The 15372-nt window shown below is 42.0% G+C and overlaps 1 long non-coding RNA gene across 2 annotated transcripts in view; it reads left to right on the top strand.

Moving 5' to 3' along the window:
- Positions 1–15372, top strand: part of LOC107966925 (uncharacterized) — a 58177-nt gene that overhangs the window by 13604 nt on the left and 29201 nt on the right. Inside the window, exons 4-6 of one of the 2 annotated variants that reach the window (XR_001706983.3) lie at positions 4678–4803; positions 12835–12878; positions 12994–13198. This is a non-coding gene — a long non-coding RNA (uncharacterized LOC107966925). Of the gene's footprint in view, positions 1–4677; positions 4804–12834; positions 12879–12993; positions 13199–15372 lie in introns of those variants that run through there. The other variant, XR_008537399.2, reaches the window with a different exon arrangement.

Genomic DNA, 15372 nt, shown 5'->3' with positions numbered 1-15372 from the left:
AGGGATTGTTAGTTTTGTTCATGTCAGTTTCTTTGAAGCCTAGCACAGAGCTGAGTGTATGGTATATACATAATAAACTTGGTCGAATGTTGAATGAATTAATGCATTTGGAGATCTTACAATCATAATGGCTAGTCAAACTATGTGCAAAATGAGTTAGTTAATTATGGAGACATTTCAAACGTTGGAGTAAACATTGACATCATTGGCAATCCCAAGTTAGAGAGATTGTGATGGTCTTTACAGAGTTCTTTGCTCTAAACTAGTCCCCTAAAGTTATAATGTATTGAAAGAGGCCAAGAACAATAGCTGCTTGTCTCTCATCTGTGGAGACTGGGAATATTCTTTCAGATGACTTTCTAAGCTCTAGAGCTGGAGAAAGCACCCGGAGTGAGACATCATTATTGGCAGTCATTCATCTCTCTTCCCTTTTTTTCTTCCTTCCTTCCTTCCTTCCTTCCTTCCTTCCTTCCTTCCTTTCTTTCTTTCCTTCTTTCTTCCTTTCCTTCTCTCTCTCTCTCTTTCTTTTCTTGAGAAAGGGTCTCACTTTGATGCCCATGATGGAGTGCAGTGGCATGATCATGGCTCACTGCAGCCTCAACTTCCTGATCTTTCAGGTGATCCTCTTACCTCAGCCTCTTGAGTAGCTGGGACTACGGGCATACACCACCACACCCAGCAAATTTTTGTATCTTTTTGTAGAGTCAGGGTTTCACCATGTTGTCTAGGCTGGTTTCAAACTCCTGGGCTCAAGCAGTCCTCTTGCCTTGGTCTCCCAAAGTTTTGGGATTACAGGCGTGAGCCACCGCACCTGGCCAACTTTTCTTATTTTCTTCTATCTTTATTTGTTTCATTTTTTTATGCATCTACTTTCTTTCCTGCCATTCTACTCTGTGGCCCCATGAACATGGCTTGGTTATGGTGTTCCAATCTAAACAGGAGCCAATTCTTGCTTTAGAGGAAGTAAGGATTTCATGCTAAAACCCAGAAGGTGGTTCAACTTCAGGCCACAGGTCTTGGCATAGGAAGGTGCCATTTGGGCTGATAGCATAAACATAATGGAATAGTTAGACCACGGTTCTTCCAAGCATCACTTTCCACTCCTCCTCTGCTTCGAGAACCTCATCCTGTTTGTTCATAGTTGATCAAACCCTGTCTCCTCTCTTCCATATCTTGAAGGCTAGTTCAAGCCTCAGCATCTGCTTTCTGAATTATTGCAGTAGTCATCCACATCGTCTCCCAGATTCTAGGAGCTATCATTTCCAAAGCACAAGTTGTATCTTCCTGTCCAACTCAACATTTATGATGCCCTTTATTGCTAGTATGAATTCCCAGCCTCTCAGCAAGCGTTGATACTTTTGTCTCTTTACAAGTTGTCTCTCAAATCCCTTCCATCTCTAACCCCATCCAACCCTCCCCAAAGTGCACAGCACTCCAGTCCCCTGGACTCTGATGACCATCCCTGTCTGACTCCGTTTTATGTTTCCGTGGCTTTGCACACACTGTTCTCATTGTTGAGAGACTTGTCCTTGCTGAGCTTAAATATTCCCTCTTCTGAATGTCTCTTCCTAATCCTCAGAGTCAGAACTATAAATTCTCTCCTCTGTACTCCCAGGCAAGTTTACTTCTAAGTCATTTACAGCTTGCCTTGTTTTGTAGTGAAGAGTTTGTATCTGTTTCTGGCACTGCCTGTGAGCTCCTGCAAAAGCTGAAACCATGTTTGATATGCACAACCTCTATATGATCATGATTTTCCAGGGAAGTGACTTTTTTTTTCCTGTCTTACTGCTCATATAAGTACACCCGCGCCTGTCAGACCATACATCTCTTCCGAAAATATGGTCACAGCTTTTATTCATCTTTATATATGTCCTTTTACAGAAAATGCTCAGAAATAGTTTGTCGAATTGAATGAACTAAGTGACTCCTTATGAAGCACGTTCCCCCCATGGTTCTATGATTCAATTAGGAAAAATATACTTATGTCTTGGACCAGCTTTTTCTCCAGATGTCCTGGCAGCTGAGGAAAGTCAGAAAGAAAAAACATTTAAAAACACCTATCCATAAAGAATAATGGAGATTGAGGTTTGAGGTGAGGAAGAAGGAATTCAAGGAATGAAATCAGAACCATTAAACTTTTAAGGTGCCTGCCCTCCTGCTTGTTGTATCATTGTGTCAACACATAGCAACAGTTTCCTATTGTTGCCAACAAGGCCTTACAATATTACCTTTCATGATGAAAAACAACAGCTGTAGCACAGCCTGAGAACAACACTGCTTCTGTATTGAAAGCCCAGTTCTTAGGAGCTCTAATCACTTCTAAGATAGCATCTCTCCAATTCTCAGAATATCCCTCAGAGGGAAGGAGGAGGCTTGTATTGTTATCGGCTCTATTTTGCATACAGTAAAAACAAGGCAAGAGGAGGTTAAATGATTTGTCCTTGGTCATGTGTGAGTCAGAGACTGAGCCAGCCAGAGAAGTTTCTTCACTTCCAGGCCATTGTTCTATCCTGATATTGGCTAACTCTCTCCCTCCATCTTTGTAAGTGGTGGGGACAAACTACCAAGGTAGTGACAACTGGGTGATCTTTACTTCCCAAAATATAAATGTTGGCCACTGACCAAGAGAGTTCACAATAACAAATGTAAGGGGAGTTGTATGTCTGTAGTTTTGTGTGTATTCCTTCAGTCAACAGATAGCTTTGGAGGACTTGTGTGTGTCAGGCATTTTGCTATCCACTGGGGATGTGGAGTTGAGCATGAGAGTCATTGTTCTTGCCTTCAAAGAGCATCCACTCTAGCGGGATCACAAACATTAAATAGAGAAAGAAACAAATACAACTATCATAATGAATCAGTCATCTTCGAGCAGGCTGGGGCCATCCATTAAAAAGGTTGCTAGCCTTTTTTATTCTCTATCTCTCAGCAGGATATTCAAGACCCGTTGCAATCTATCTTCAAAATATCTTCCATTTCCATTGGCCTCCAGTAGTTCTCTCTTCCCTCCGATAAACAGAGTGCTCCAGCCCTGCTAGACTCTGCCATTCCTGGGCCACTCAGTTTTAAGTTTCTGTGGCTTTGCTGAAATGGGCGGAGAGACCTTAGGCTTCTTAGACTGGAAGTGAGGGTGTGGGGAGAATGGAGTGGAGACTGGAGCCATGCCTAAGGAGAGATGAGGCCACTAAAATGCTTGGCTAGTGAACATGTGTCCTATAAGTGAAAGGTTGAGAGGATGGCTGTTACAATGTCTATTGCTGTGGTTAAGCACCTTCACACACTTTAGCTAGTGTAGAGGAGAGAGTACTGGATTAGGAGACTGGGTGCCTGGACTGTAGTCCTGCCTAGACCTTGGCTAAGTCACAGTATGTCTCTAACCTCAATATTCTCTTTGGTCACATTAGCGGATAGGATTAAGTGTTCTCTGAGGGCTTCAGAATAAGGATGTCCCTATGGTTCTTCAACCTGATTTCACGCGCGCGCGCCCGTGTGTGTGTGTGAATGTAGTGGCATAGGGTGATAAGATAGGGGGGAATAATTTTTAAAATGGGACCAGCTCTTGATAACTACTGGTTTCTTCCAACTATGCATAAAACCAGTGCCAAGGTGGGGTTATATATTTATATTTGTGTTTCCACATCAGTTACGTTATACCCAGCCCAGAATACAATGTATTCTCTCCATTGTAAACACTTTTGTATCCAGCTACTTCTATGGCCTTCCCAGACCCTGAAGACCTTGTATGGGGGAAAAGACTTCTCCTTTACCCTCTGAGGTTCTGTGGTTGGGCCTGAGAATTAAACTTAACAAAAGACAGATTAACAGGAGAAAAGCATACAAACTTTATTTGATGTTAATATTTTTACATGCATTTATATATAGGAAATGAAGTTCCGGCCGAGAGCAGTGGCCCACACCTGTAATCCCAGCACTTTGGGAGATGGGAGGTCAGAGGTGGGTGGCGGGAGGATCTCTTGAGTCCAGGAGTTTGAGACCAGCCTGGGTGACACAGTGAGACCTTGTCACTACAAAAAATAAAAAATTAGTTGGACACGGTGGTGCATGCCTGTGGTCTCAGCTACCTGGGAGGCTGAGACAGGAGAATTGCTTGAGCCCAGGAGGCGGAGGTGGCAGTGAGTTGTGATCATACCAATGTGCTCACCTTGGGCAACAGAGTGAGACCCTGTGGGGAAAAAAAAAAAAAAAAAAAGGAAAGAAAAGAAAAAAAGAAATAAAGATCCAAAAAAAGAGATATGTCTGAAAGCTTATTTACAGTTTTAATTAAAAAAAAGTGAATTATGAAGATCTGACAAGACAAAGGAAAAAGGGATTTGGGCTAGGGGTGGCAAATTGTGAGAAAGTGATGAGGAAATAATGGAGGAACTAATGGAACATAAGGGTTATTTTGTCAGGTTTGTTTATACAGATTAATCCCATTCCATCCCTCACCCCATAATAAGAATGTTTTCCTCTTTTTGGCAAAAGAGAAGGCACCATTGTCATGGGAAGTTTAGTTCTTTCTTTAGGTAAAAAGGGAAAGGCCAAAGAGTCATTCTTGCATCTGCTGTTTTTTAGTTGCCTTCAGCTCAAAATACCTAATATGCCAAATTGGCATCTTTTGGGATGGCATGTTCTGATTTCCTTCAACTTTTCTTTGTTTCTTTCTTTCTGGGTCCTCAGTTCTACCAGAAGGCAGTGCTATGGTGTGCCCAACCCTCCCAGGGGCCTAAATGGCCACCCTCTTGGGAATGCCCAAAGCATCTGCTATTTAGGACTTGGTTACAGAGCGCCATCAGCTTCCCCAAGGTAAGCCAGCATTGACTTCCAGGCCATTTAATTTACATCTTAATTTTGCTCATTGCTCATTTCTAAAGAGGGAGTCCATTTCCTGGGTTTTTCCAGCTCTCAGATACAAACAGATCGAGCCTTTAGTTTCACTCCTAAGATGGAAGACTTATTTCACAACACCAGTGGCCCTGCACAGCCTGATTTCTAAAGCAGAGACATACGTGCTGCACACTGCACATTTGCCAGTATTAGGTTCCTGCAACCAGTTGGGCAAGAGACTCTGTCAGTGACTCCTCTGAACTGATGCTTGAGGGTTTCAAATCAGTGGGAGGAGTTTTACAGAAACTGTAATACAGCCAACATTTACATGTCTTCAGTTATGTAAAATCTACATTTTTCTTACATATGGAGCATTTATTTCTAGTTATGCTTTCCAATTGTGCCATTCATTTCTTTTAATCAAGTTTAAGGATATGTCCTCAGTAGTAGATCTGAACCAGGCAGAAACGATGTGTCAAAAATATTTCTTGGTTAGTAATTGGTGAGACAGGGCCTTATGGTTTCCAATTATGGAGTCCTAGAAACTAAGTCATCCTTCTTTGAACTCTGCCATGGTCATTTCCAGACCCAGGAACAGAATGACTCAGAAATAGCACTGGTTTTGGCAACATGACTGACATCTTACCTTCAGGCCCAGAAATCAAAATCCCATCTCAAGAATGCTGTTTACTGTTTTTTTTTTTGTTTTTTGTTTTTATTTTTATTTTTGGTAGGTGAGAAGATTTTAGTTGGGGATATTGCATCTTTTATCCATCACGAGCTTTGTATTCTGCATTTGCCCCAGTCCCCTTAGTTGGTTGCTTTGTATGGAGGCCATGGATCTGGAGCTGTGAGACCCTCATTGCCCCACCTTTAAATGCTTATTTCTGTTCCTTGTGAATAGGTGTGTATTAAAATGGAACAAAATTTGCTTCAGAAGAAGAGTAAAACTGTTGGTTGATACAAGGTTTTAGACATATGTAGGTGACAATTTATTCATACCACGTCTAACCATTTATTATTATATTGGGTTTTGAGGTCTGAGTGCATGTTCGTACTGCCCAGTGGAGAATATGTGGAAAGAAGAAGGCTTTCTTGGCCAGCAGCAGCTAACAAACAGCATTTTGGTCTCGGGTCCTTAATTATTAGGGACTAGCATGCCAAGGCTGACTTTTTATTAGCATGTCTCTTTTCCTTTAGGAAAAAGTTTTAAAACAGACTACCCAAAGGTCTTCCAATTGCTAGTTCAAGAGATGACTTGTGTTTGAATTTGGCCAATTAACATGACAATGTCAATGTCAAGATCCATTTCCAGGGGAAAGAGTTTTGAAAGGCAGTTCTTGAGGGTGTCCAGGCTGAGAGGCAGCTTCTCCTCTGGGACTATTTGGATTTTATATTCCCGAGCCAAAAAAACATTCTTTAGCATTGGCTGACAAAATGGGTTTCAGAACAGGAGTTTCTAAAGCTGCAGTGGAAACTTTAATTATGCAGGTCCTGTCAAAATCCATCTGCTAATTCAACTGTTTCTGGGTAAGGTACTTTTTATTTTTCCAGAAGTATTACTGGATGACTCTCTGATAGGAATGTGAAATTAACTTTCTTCATAGGCAAGCTTTAGTTTTTATTCTTTTCAGCATTAGTAATATTTTCTTCACAGGATTTATTTGCTTTGTAGCTGATTTGATAAAGGCACCTAAGTGACTTTAGAGCCGAGAGACAGAAGGTGTCATTTAAGGAGATGCTATTGGAGGTTTCAGTGTGTATGACTTTGTGATTGACTAGTGCTCATGACTTAGAAATAAAGCCTTTCTGTAATTTTTAAGAGGAGAGGGACATCAAAAGTTGTTCTGGTTTGTGCAAGACCCAAATGTTTGGCATGCTCATGGGCAAATCTGTGGTCTTAACCTTTTCAATATGCCTCATCGAAACAGTTGGAAACCTCTCTATTAAGCAATACTTCTATTTATGATGAGCATCCATGGATTTGTTTTTGTGGAGGGATTGGGCAGGAGTTTGAGGTAGTTGCTAAATGTATAAATATTGAATGTGCCAGCATCTGGGACATTTCAGCTTAAATATCAGACAGTGAGGCTTATGCAAGCAGCTGACTTAGTGAAACTTCTGTTATTTTAGGGCGCTTGCCTAGATAAGAAGCTATAGGACAAAACCAGAATTTTTATAACCAGCAATGTCATGTGCATTTCAAACAGAGATTAAGAAAAAAACTTTTGCTAATGAGTCTCAGTTTCAGGAAAACCTCAGTGGAATTATATGTGAGAAAATGGACTTGTGAGTGGTGATAGTCTAACATCTACTTGGGGTCTGTAGCCAAAGGGCTTTTAAATATAGACTCCTCTTCACCAATTAAAATAAAGAACTCTATTAATTTTACTCGGTCTTCAAACCAAGGAAATTTCATGGCAAGTTTGAGAAAACAGTTCTCTGGGACCTCGAAATTGGGAGACAAAAATATTTTGCAGGGCTAAATATTCTGTGTAATGATTACAACTGTGATAGAGTCATCTCTCTGTGATCTGAAACGCTTGCTTTCCTGAGCCTGGTGGAGCATGGTTTTCAGTTAATTAAGAGCATCCCTTGCTTTTTAATTTGCCCAATTTTTCAACCCCTGATTCATCTTTCTCCCAAGGGATAAATGTGTGGAGTGAGAGTTTCTTGCCAGGCCTTGCCCTATACTTTTCTCTACAGTCTGGCAGCTGTGCCTGCTATTTTGTCCTCACCTGCTGTGGAGTTGTGCCTGCTGTTGTCCTCACCTGCTGTGGAGAGTTGGAGAGTGTGTGGCTGCCTATTGTTATAAAGCTCTGGTTCTCTCCTCACCAGACAGGGTTTGAGTCTTCTCCAGCCATACTAGAGATGTCTTGGAGACTATTCTAGTTCTCCACCCACCTGATTTCAGTTTTCAGGTCCTCAAAGAGAACAGGAGATGTCCTGATTATTTTCTTCTAGGAACAATTTTACCAAGAGATGTGGGCCACCAAGTTAACCTCTCTATGCCTGAATTCTGCCTATCTGCTGTGCTGATCTTAAAGGAACACAGACCCTTTTAAATCATTTCTAGATCTTCAGTGTGCCTATTAGTGATTGATGGTGTTTTATTAAAAATGTATACTTTTGGGTTCTACTCACAGATTCTAGCATGGAGCCTAGGAATCGATACACTCAATAGTATCCCTTGGTGATTCTGATGCTATGGTCCTAGGACCAGGTCTGAGAAACATCAATGCTTTAAAACGTGTATATGGCAAGAACTAAGTGAACAAATGGGTCCAAACTTCCTTATTTTACAGCTGTAGAAGTTGAGCTTAAACACAATGATAAGCCCTCAGCTAATCAGTGACAAGTTATCCTCTGGACTTCAGGACTAAAACCAGGTCTCCTGAGTTCTAGTTTATAAGGCTCCAAGTCAAGAGGTGAAATACAACACAGATCTGAAACAGCTCAGGGTTAGTGGGATCAAGTAATGTGGCTGCCTTGGCTCCATCATGCAAATTTGAGGATGTCACTGAAATGCAACAACACGAGGCCTGCAGATTATTTCCTGAATTATCCGAAAGGGTCTTTGTGGAGTCTGTCAAGTCTAAATCTGCATTTGTTTCTTAAAATCCCCAATATAATATCCCTGCCAAGTAGGCATCCATTTAGTTGAAGACTACTCTCTTCGAAGACTTCTTGGGATGCTCCCAACCACGCCAATCCCCTTTCCCCTATCCACTTCCTAACAACTCTCATCCCATAAGATGAGCTCTATACTGGGCTGGAAATCTCTCCTCCACACCTGTACCTTCTACCCAGTGCTGGGCCTACTTTCAAAACAGATACAGAACAAGTCTAATTGGCCTTCCACATGACCGTGATCATGCCTTCTAGCGAAACATTCTTTTGTCGAGGTTGAACAATACAAGATCCTTTGGCCATTTTTTGTATAACTTGGTTTTTAATACTGTCTTCTTTGTGATTGTTTTGCTTTGCATGCAGTCTGTTTTGTCATCTTTTATATTAAAATATAGCAACTGGAACAGAACCAGTACTCAATGTGGTTTGACTGGTTCAAAATTCATTACTTCTAAGATACTTTGTGCCTAACCATAAATACAAAAATTACATTATCATTTTGAGTGGACCAATGACATTCAACTCACAATTAAAAATCCCATGTCTTTTCACAAGTGCTGCTACAATCATATGTCTCCCACCTAGTATTTGAGTTGATGATCTTTTTTTAAACCCATGTGTTTTATTTAACATTGATCCCAGTTAATCTTGCTGGAGTCACCCCACTGTCCTAGACTATTGACACCTTTTTAAAATGCTGATTTTGTCATTAGTCCGAGGTTACTTGATTTTATTCAATTATTCATTCCACAAACATTTACTGAAAACCTGCTATAATATGCCAATCATGGTACTGGATATCAGAGATAAAATGGTGAGCAAGGTAGTCATATCCCTTCTGTCATGGAATTTATAGTCGAATGACGAATACAAACCAGTCACCAACAACATGAACAGTACCTGTGATGATGAGTGGTGTGCATGTTTGGGTGCACACGTGGAAGGGTGACCCAGGGGTGAACATCTTGTCCAGTTTCGAGGGTGGTGGTCAGAGAAAGCTTCTTTGTGGAAGTTACCTCTAAGCTGAGATGCAAGAGATGTGGCATTAGTGAAAGAAGAGTGTTCCAGGTGGGGCAATCCCATGATCCAAGGACCAGAGACAAAAGAAAGCACAGCCTGGGGGAGGGGCGGTGGGTACGTATGAATGGGACTGGCAGAGCGAGATGCCAGGAGAAGGGGCTCAACTCCTCAGAGGGGAATGGGGAGCACCTGTGAGAGTTTAGATTGTCTGGAATGTTGATAAAAAGTCTGGAGAGCAATGTCTGAGACTGACATCAGCCCATTCCTCAGCAGTTTGTGGGGAAGACAACTTGTCACAATGCCAATCTCTGCATTTCTCCATCCTGCCCACCAGAGTATCCTGAAAGACTTGGTCAAATATCTTGCTGAACATCAGATACACCATGTCTCCTGATTGAGCAGACTAATACCCTTATTAAAAAGAAAATGTGGTTGGCCTTTGTCTGGCCTGACTTGGCCAGGTGCTCGCCACTTAGGACCAATGTTTGATTTCCTGTGCCACCTGACAGCCCTTGAGATAGTCCTTGCTCTCTGCACTAGAGAAGAAGCCAGTGAAAAGAAAGATGGGCATCCTAAAATGTAATGGTAGGTAATTATGAAAGGTGACATGGAAAATATTTCTCTTGCTCTTAAGATGTTAGCTGGGCTAGAAGCTGTCCTCATGTGCCTCTGTCTGGCTGTCATAGCAGAGGTATTACAGCCTATAAGAGGCAGGCCTAGGGGTCAGATGGCCTGGGCTCAAACCTTGCCTTTTTTGGTTACCACCTGTGCAACTGGGGCTGAAAGCTTGACTTTCCTCAACTGTAAAAGGGAAATAAAATGTCTACCTCATAGGGCAACTTGTATTGGAAGTAAATGAAATAATGCACACCCAGTGCCTGTTGTATAGTAAATACTTGATGATAAGTGTTATTTATTTATTTGAGATGGAGCTTTGCTTTTGTTGCCCAGGCTGGAGTACAGTGGTACAATCTCGGCTCACTGCAATCTCTGCCTCTCAGGTTCAAGCAATTCTCCTGCCTCAGCCTCCCAAGTAGCTGGGATTACAGGTGTGTGCTGCCACACCAGGCTAATTTTTGTGTTTGTAGTAAAGATGGGGGTTTCACCATGTTGGCCAGGCTGGTCTGAAACTCCTGACCTCAAGTGATCCCCTGCCTCGGCCTCCCGAAGTGCTAGGATTACAGGCATGAGCCACCACGCCTGGCCTGATAAGTGTTATTTATTATGTTTCTAGAATAATTTATATTTGTCAAATCATAAAGATTTTTGTGCCTTCCTATTTCTTGTCCTCATGCGGTTCCCTTCATTTTCTCCCACACTTAGTGGAGAAACTCCCCTCCTTCTTCTTTCATTACAGCAACTATTGAAATGCAAAAGGAATGAAGTGCCTGGAAACAGAAATTGCTTTTGACCAGTTACCCTTTTATTCTCCCTCTCATTTTTGGAGGCCTGGAGCCAGCTAGCCAGGCTGATGTGAAGAACTGCTTAAGTGTGAGCAAGTTGGGTGTGGAGGGTACGGAGCTCCATGCCTGCACAATGGCACTCCCCCCACCAAGTCTGCAGGGAAGGCCGTGGGTGGGCCTCTGACAGAAGGTATTCTTTCTCAGTGCTGTACGTGACATCCTGGTCAAATAGACGGAGTGAGTCTTTGTGATGTTGCAATGTTTTATTGTTACTAGCACTTTAGCAACTATCTGGAGCTGACAGGACAGCTGTTCAGAAAGAGATGATATTTTATCAGCTTGTGTAAGTCACCAGTGACCCAAAATGTGCATTTCATTGGAAATTAGGAAAGGAGAATGAGTCTTTGAGTCTTCTGGATTTGGAAATCTTCCATATCATTCCAGCTAGTCACACAATATAGTATCTAAAATTCTGGCCCAGGCATGATGCCTCATGCCAGTAATCCCAGTACTTTGGGAGGCTGAGGTGGGAGGATTGTTTGAGCCCAGGAGTTTGAGATCAGCCTGGGCAACAAAGTGAGATCCTGTCTCTACAAAAAAATTAAAAAAAAAATGATCTGGGCATTGTGGTACATGCCTGTAGTCCCAGCTACTCAGGAGGCTGAGACAGAAGGATCACCTGAGCCTGGGAGGTCAAGGCTGCAGTGAGTTATGATTGTGCCACTGCACTCCAGCCTGGGCAACAGAGTGAGAGACCCTCTCTCAAAAAATGTAAAATAAAATAAAATCTCTGATCGGCCATCCTCTGTAATTGGAGATACTCATTGAATTTCCTTCTATGTTAGGATCAATTTGGGTATCAACAGATCAGGGTTAAGGGCAAAGTTTGCCCTTCAAGACACTTTGGGGCCTTCTTAATGTATCTAGAGAACAGTCATGTATTAATGCTTATTTGTGTCCTTCCTTGGTTTGCAAGCAAGCATTTTCCCAGGAGATAGAGTGGCCAAGGTATTGCTTGTGTCTGACCCCCTTCTTCTGTCTGAAACAAGGTGAGCCTATTTCAGGAAGAGACATTGGCAATGGTGCATTGTTAATGAGAATGGCATGCCCTCTGCAGCCTCCTCAGGCGTGGAGCTGGGCCGGGAGCTAGGAACACCTGCTCTTAAGTGCAGTATGTTTCAACCCACTGAAAGATCTTAGTGCAAAATCAAGCATGGAATGATGTTCTGTGGTTTTCAAATAAGTTCCTAGAGGGTTTGAGTTGGATAGGCTGGGAACAAACCTATTCACCTATGACAGACCTAAGCAGACTCCGATGTCTGATCAGGGAAAACTGGACATGTTTACAGGACCCAAGAGGGTTGGCTCCTCATTTAAAACATTTATAACATTATAGCCTGGCCCCAAATCCAGCTGAGCTGAGAACCGTGAAGAGGGTAAGTGTGTTGGGTCTGTGTGTTTATGCAGTTGAGTGAAATCAAGTTTGTTCTCTAGAGAAACTGCAGATCAATTTGTTGCATCTTTGATAATTTCCCCTGTACATGCCAACTCTTAACCTCATAAAAAAGCTCCAGTAATTATCTCCAAACTGAACTTTTCTCAGTTCCTTTGGATAAATAAAAATTCTCTATGAATCAATTAGAGGAATCTCCATTTTTTTAAATATCAAAGAACTGGATTAAAATGGATTGTACAGGAAATGCTGTCATTAAAAGGGCCAAGAAAAGAAGACATGCTTAATTATTGAGTGGAATATTCATAATTTTGCATATCTATCAGCTCGGTGTGTCCCTAACATGTTTTTAAGATGTACAAAAGGAACACATATTATAGCTCTTGCTCTCTTTTTTTTTTAAGGAAGGCAAAACAAATGCCAACATAACCGTTGTTTTTGACTACTTCATTTCTCTTTCATTGAATGAAATAACACCATATCTTTTTCAATCCTCTCTTTCAGGGCTACCCTCCACCCAGCCACTGTCTAAAGAGCTTCATTTAAAGGTAACCCTGCAAGGCCTTGAGAAGGGTTTTGCCACCAAGTTATTGTATTTAATCACAAATTATTCCTAGTCCCTGCCTTCTCTGTGGTTAGTTGTGGATTTCTGTTTTTTTTCAGTTGGATAAAGGCAGTTTCCGACTACAGGAGACCTGCAGACTTACCATGTGTTCCTTGGAGCACCCTGGCTTAGTCAGGATCTTTCTGAATGCTCCCTTTGGGTGCACCTCTTGTTGATACAAGCAAAAACTAGCATAGGGACCCTGGAGCAGGAAGTGAATAGGTATTGTTGAAACCATCCCAATAAACCTTTATGAGGCCCCTATTCTGAGTTAGGCTGACTCATGGCTTGAATGTGGCCAGCAGTAGAAAAGGAACTTGCCACAGTGGTAGGAGGCATCCTGGTTTTTCTGAGAATAGGGAATGGTGAAGGATGGCTGGTATCTGTCTTTGAAATGCCTGTGCCCTACACTACCACCATGTCTGTCTTCCCTTTTCTGCCTTATCTTTTCCTCATCTCTCTAGCAAGTTTCGTCTCTCCTTTTGCCCCCCATTTCTCTGTCGCTGTCTTTCACTTTCTCCTCTTCAATGTGGTCCTAACTATTTTCTTCCACATCAAAGGTAGGAGTGGGTCACTTGATTAATTACCATGCAGCAGAATCCTTTGCCTCCTTGACACACAAGGCAAGGGGACAAAGGGCCGCTCTTTAGAAGCCCTGAGCTGTGTGGGTGCCGGGTGGGGAATTCACAAGCCTGAAAGAATGGAGCCTTCCCAGCAGGGATGTGAAGGTTCCTAGACCCTACAGAAGAATAAAGTTGCTACTGCCGCACATTGTGGTTGGGCCATATTTGCATTTGAGGGGAGAGCACACAACTCCAGTTTTAAACCATATGGAATATATAGAAACTTGACTTAAACTTTAAAATCTTTTATGGGTGGAAATCAGTATCACTTGGAAATGAAAGGAGGTTAAATCATGATGACTGACAGTTTAACTTCCGCACTGTCCATTACAGCACCACTCGTCCCATGTGGCTGGTTTCACTTAAATTAATTAAACTAACATAAAATTTAATATTGAGTTCTTCAGTCGCACTAGCCACATGTCAAGTGTTCTATTGGACAGTGCAGGAATAAGGCATTTCTGTCATTGAAGAAACTTCTACTGGACACCCCTGCCCTTAACTCTTCATTTTTTTAAGCCAGATAGCTTAAAGGAGGTCTGGGGAGTACTTCACAATAGAAAATTAAGAGGGATTCCAGAACTGACTGGAAAAAAAAGAAAACTTTTAACAGAATGACAGGGTAAAGTAAACTATTTAGAATTTAGTTGATCCAAATGAGGTATTGTTTGGGAAGGTGTTTGAGCAGTTGAAAAAAAACTATACAATAAAAGTTGGAAGTATGACAGTTATTGTGATTATTCTTAAGAGAGGAAGAATTGGCAACTGAGGATGAAAACTCAGCTAATGGCCACATGCATTCTCCGCTCAGCAGAGTTGGAATTTAAGGACCAGACCTTCCAAGCCTTGGCTAGATCTCATTGCTAGTTAGAATTCGTCAAGTAAAGAGCAGTGCCTTCTTTGTAAGACTAAAGGTTACTCTAAGGAAGTGAGATGTGCTTCAATTCCCAAAGGGTGAATATCATCTTCCCCCACACATCCTAGCAGCAGTCCAGTGTCACTGAATGCCTTCAGATGATGACAATGATAATTAAAGGTCATCTTTGGACTAACCGATGGTCTTTGTAATTGGGAATAAATCCCATGAGAATGTCATTTTCAAATTACTTCATGGTTCAAGCCTGATACGGACCTTTCAGAAAAGGCCATATAGAAAAGATCCTCAGGCTACTCTACCCTAGTGTCATGATTGTAAAGACACAGACTAAGATAATGGATTCAAGTCTCCTGGCTTGCATGAGACAGGTTTCTCCTGGGTTGGGTAGTAATGCCACGGATATCCAGCGTCCCTCAAAGTCAGAACACGGGGTTCTTAAGACAAAGCAGCTCTAGCCACTGGACTGTGACTTCCTAAATTCACTAACAATTCTGCCCGCTCTCCCCTCCCCCAATCACTTTCATTTACTGACAAGCCCTTTGGCTCTGACCTCTTGAGGTTACAAAACCAAATGGGTAAGAGAGCTGGGGAATAATCCACCAAACTTTCATCAAGTCCTAGGCTCAGGGTTTCCCAAGCATGAGTGACTGTAGGTATTAGCGTCTGTGTGCTAGATCCGTCTTGCTGGTTCCTAAGTGAAGTGTGTGAGAGAGAAGTCTGGGCATTGGATGTTCTGGTAAAGTCTTAGTTTCCGCGGTAAATGTTGAGGAGGTCTTACCGCCTTGTCTGATGATGAATGAAGTATGTGATTAACCCAGAAGGAACTGAGGTTTCATCAGCACATGCATGAGTCTGATTCCTTATTGGTAGCAATTAGAACTTCACATAAACACGCTTATTACAAATCAACAGATATTCATTGAGTGCCTGCTCTTCAG

Source organism: Pan troglodytes, chromosome 8, assembly GCF_028858775.2.
Source record: "Pan troglodytes isolate AG18354 chromosome 8, NHGRI_mPanTro3-v2.0_pri, whole genome shotgun sequence".
Taxonomy (NCBI): domain Eukaryota; kingdom Metazoa; phylum Chordata; class Mammalia; order Primates; family Hominidae; genus Pan; species Pan troglodytes.
Note: the sequence above shows the minus strand (reverse complement) of the source record. Positions and strands in the feature narration are given on the sequence as shown.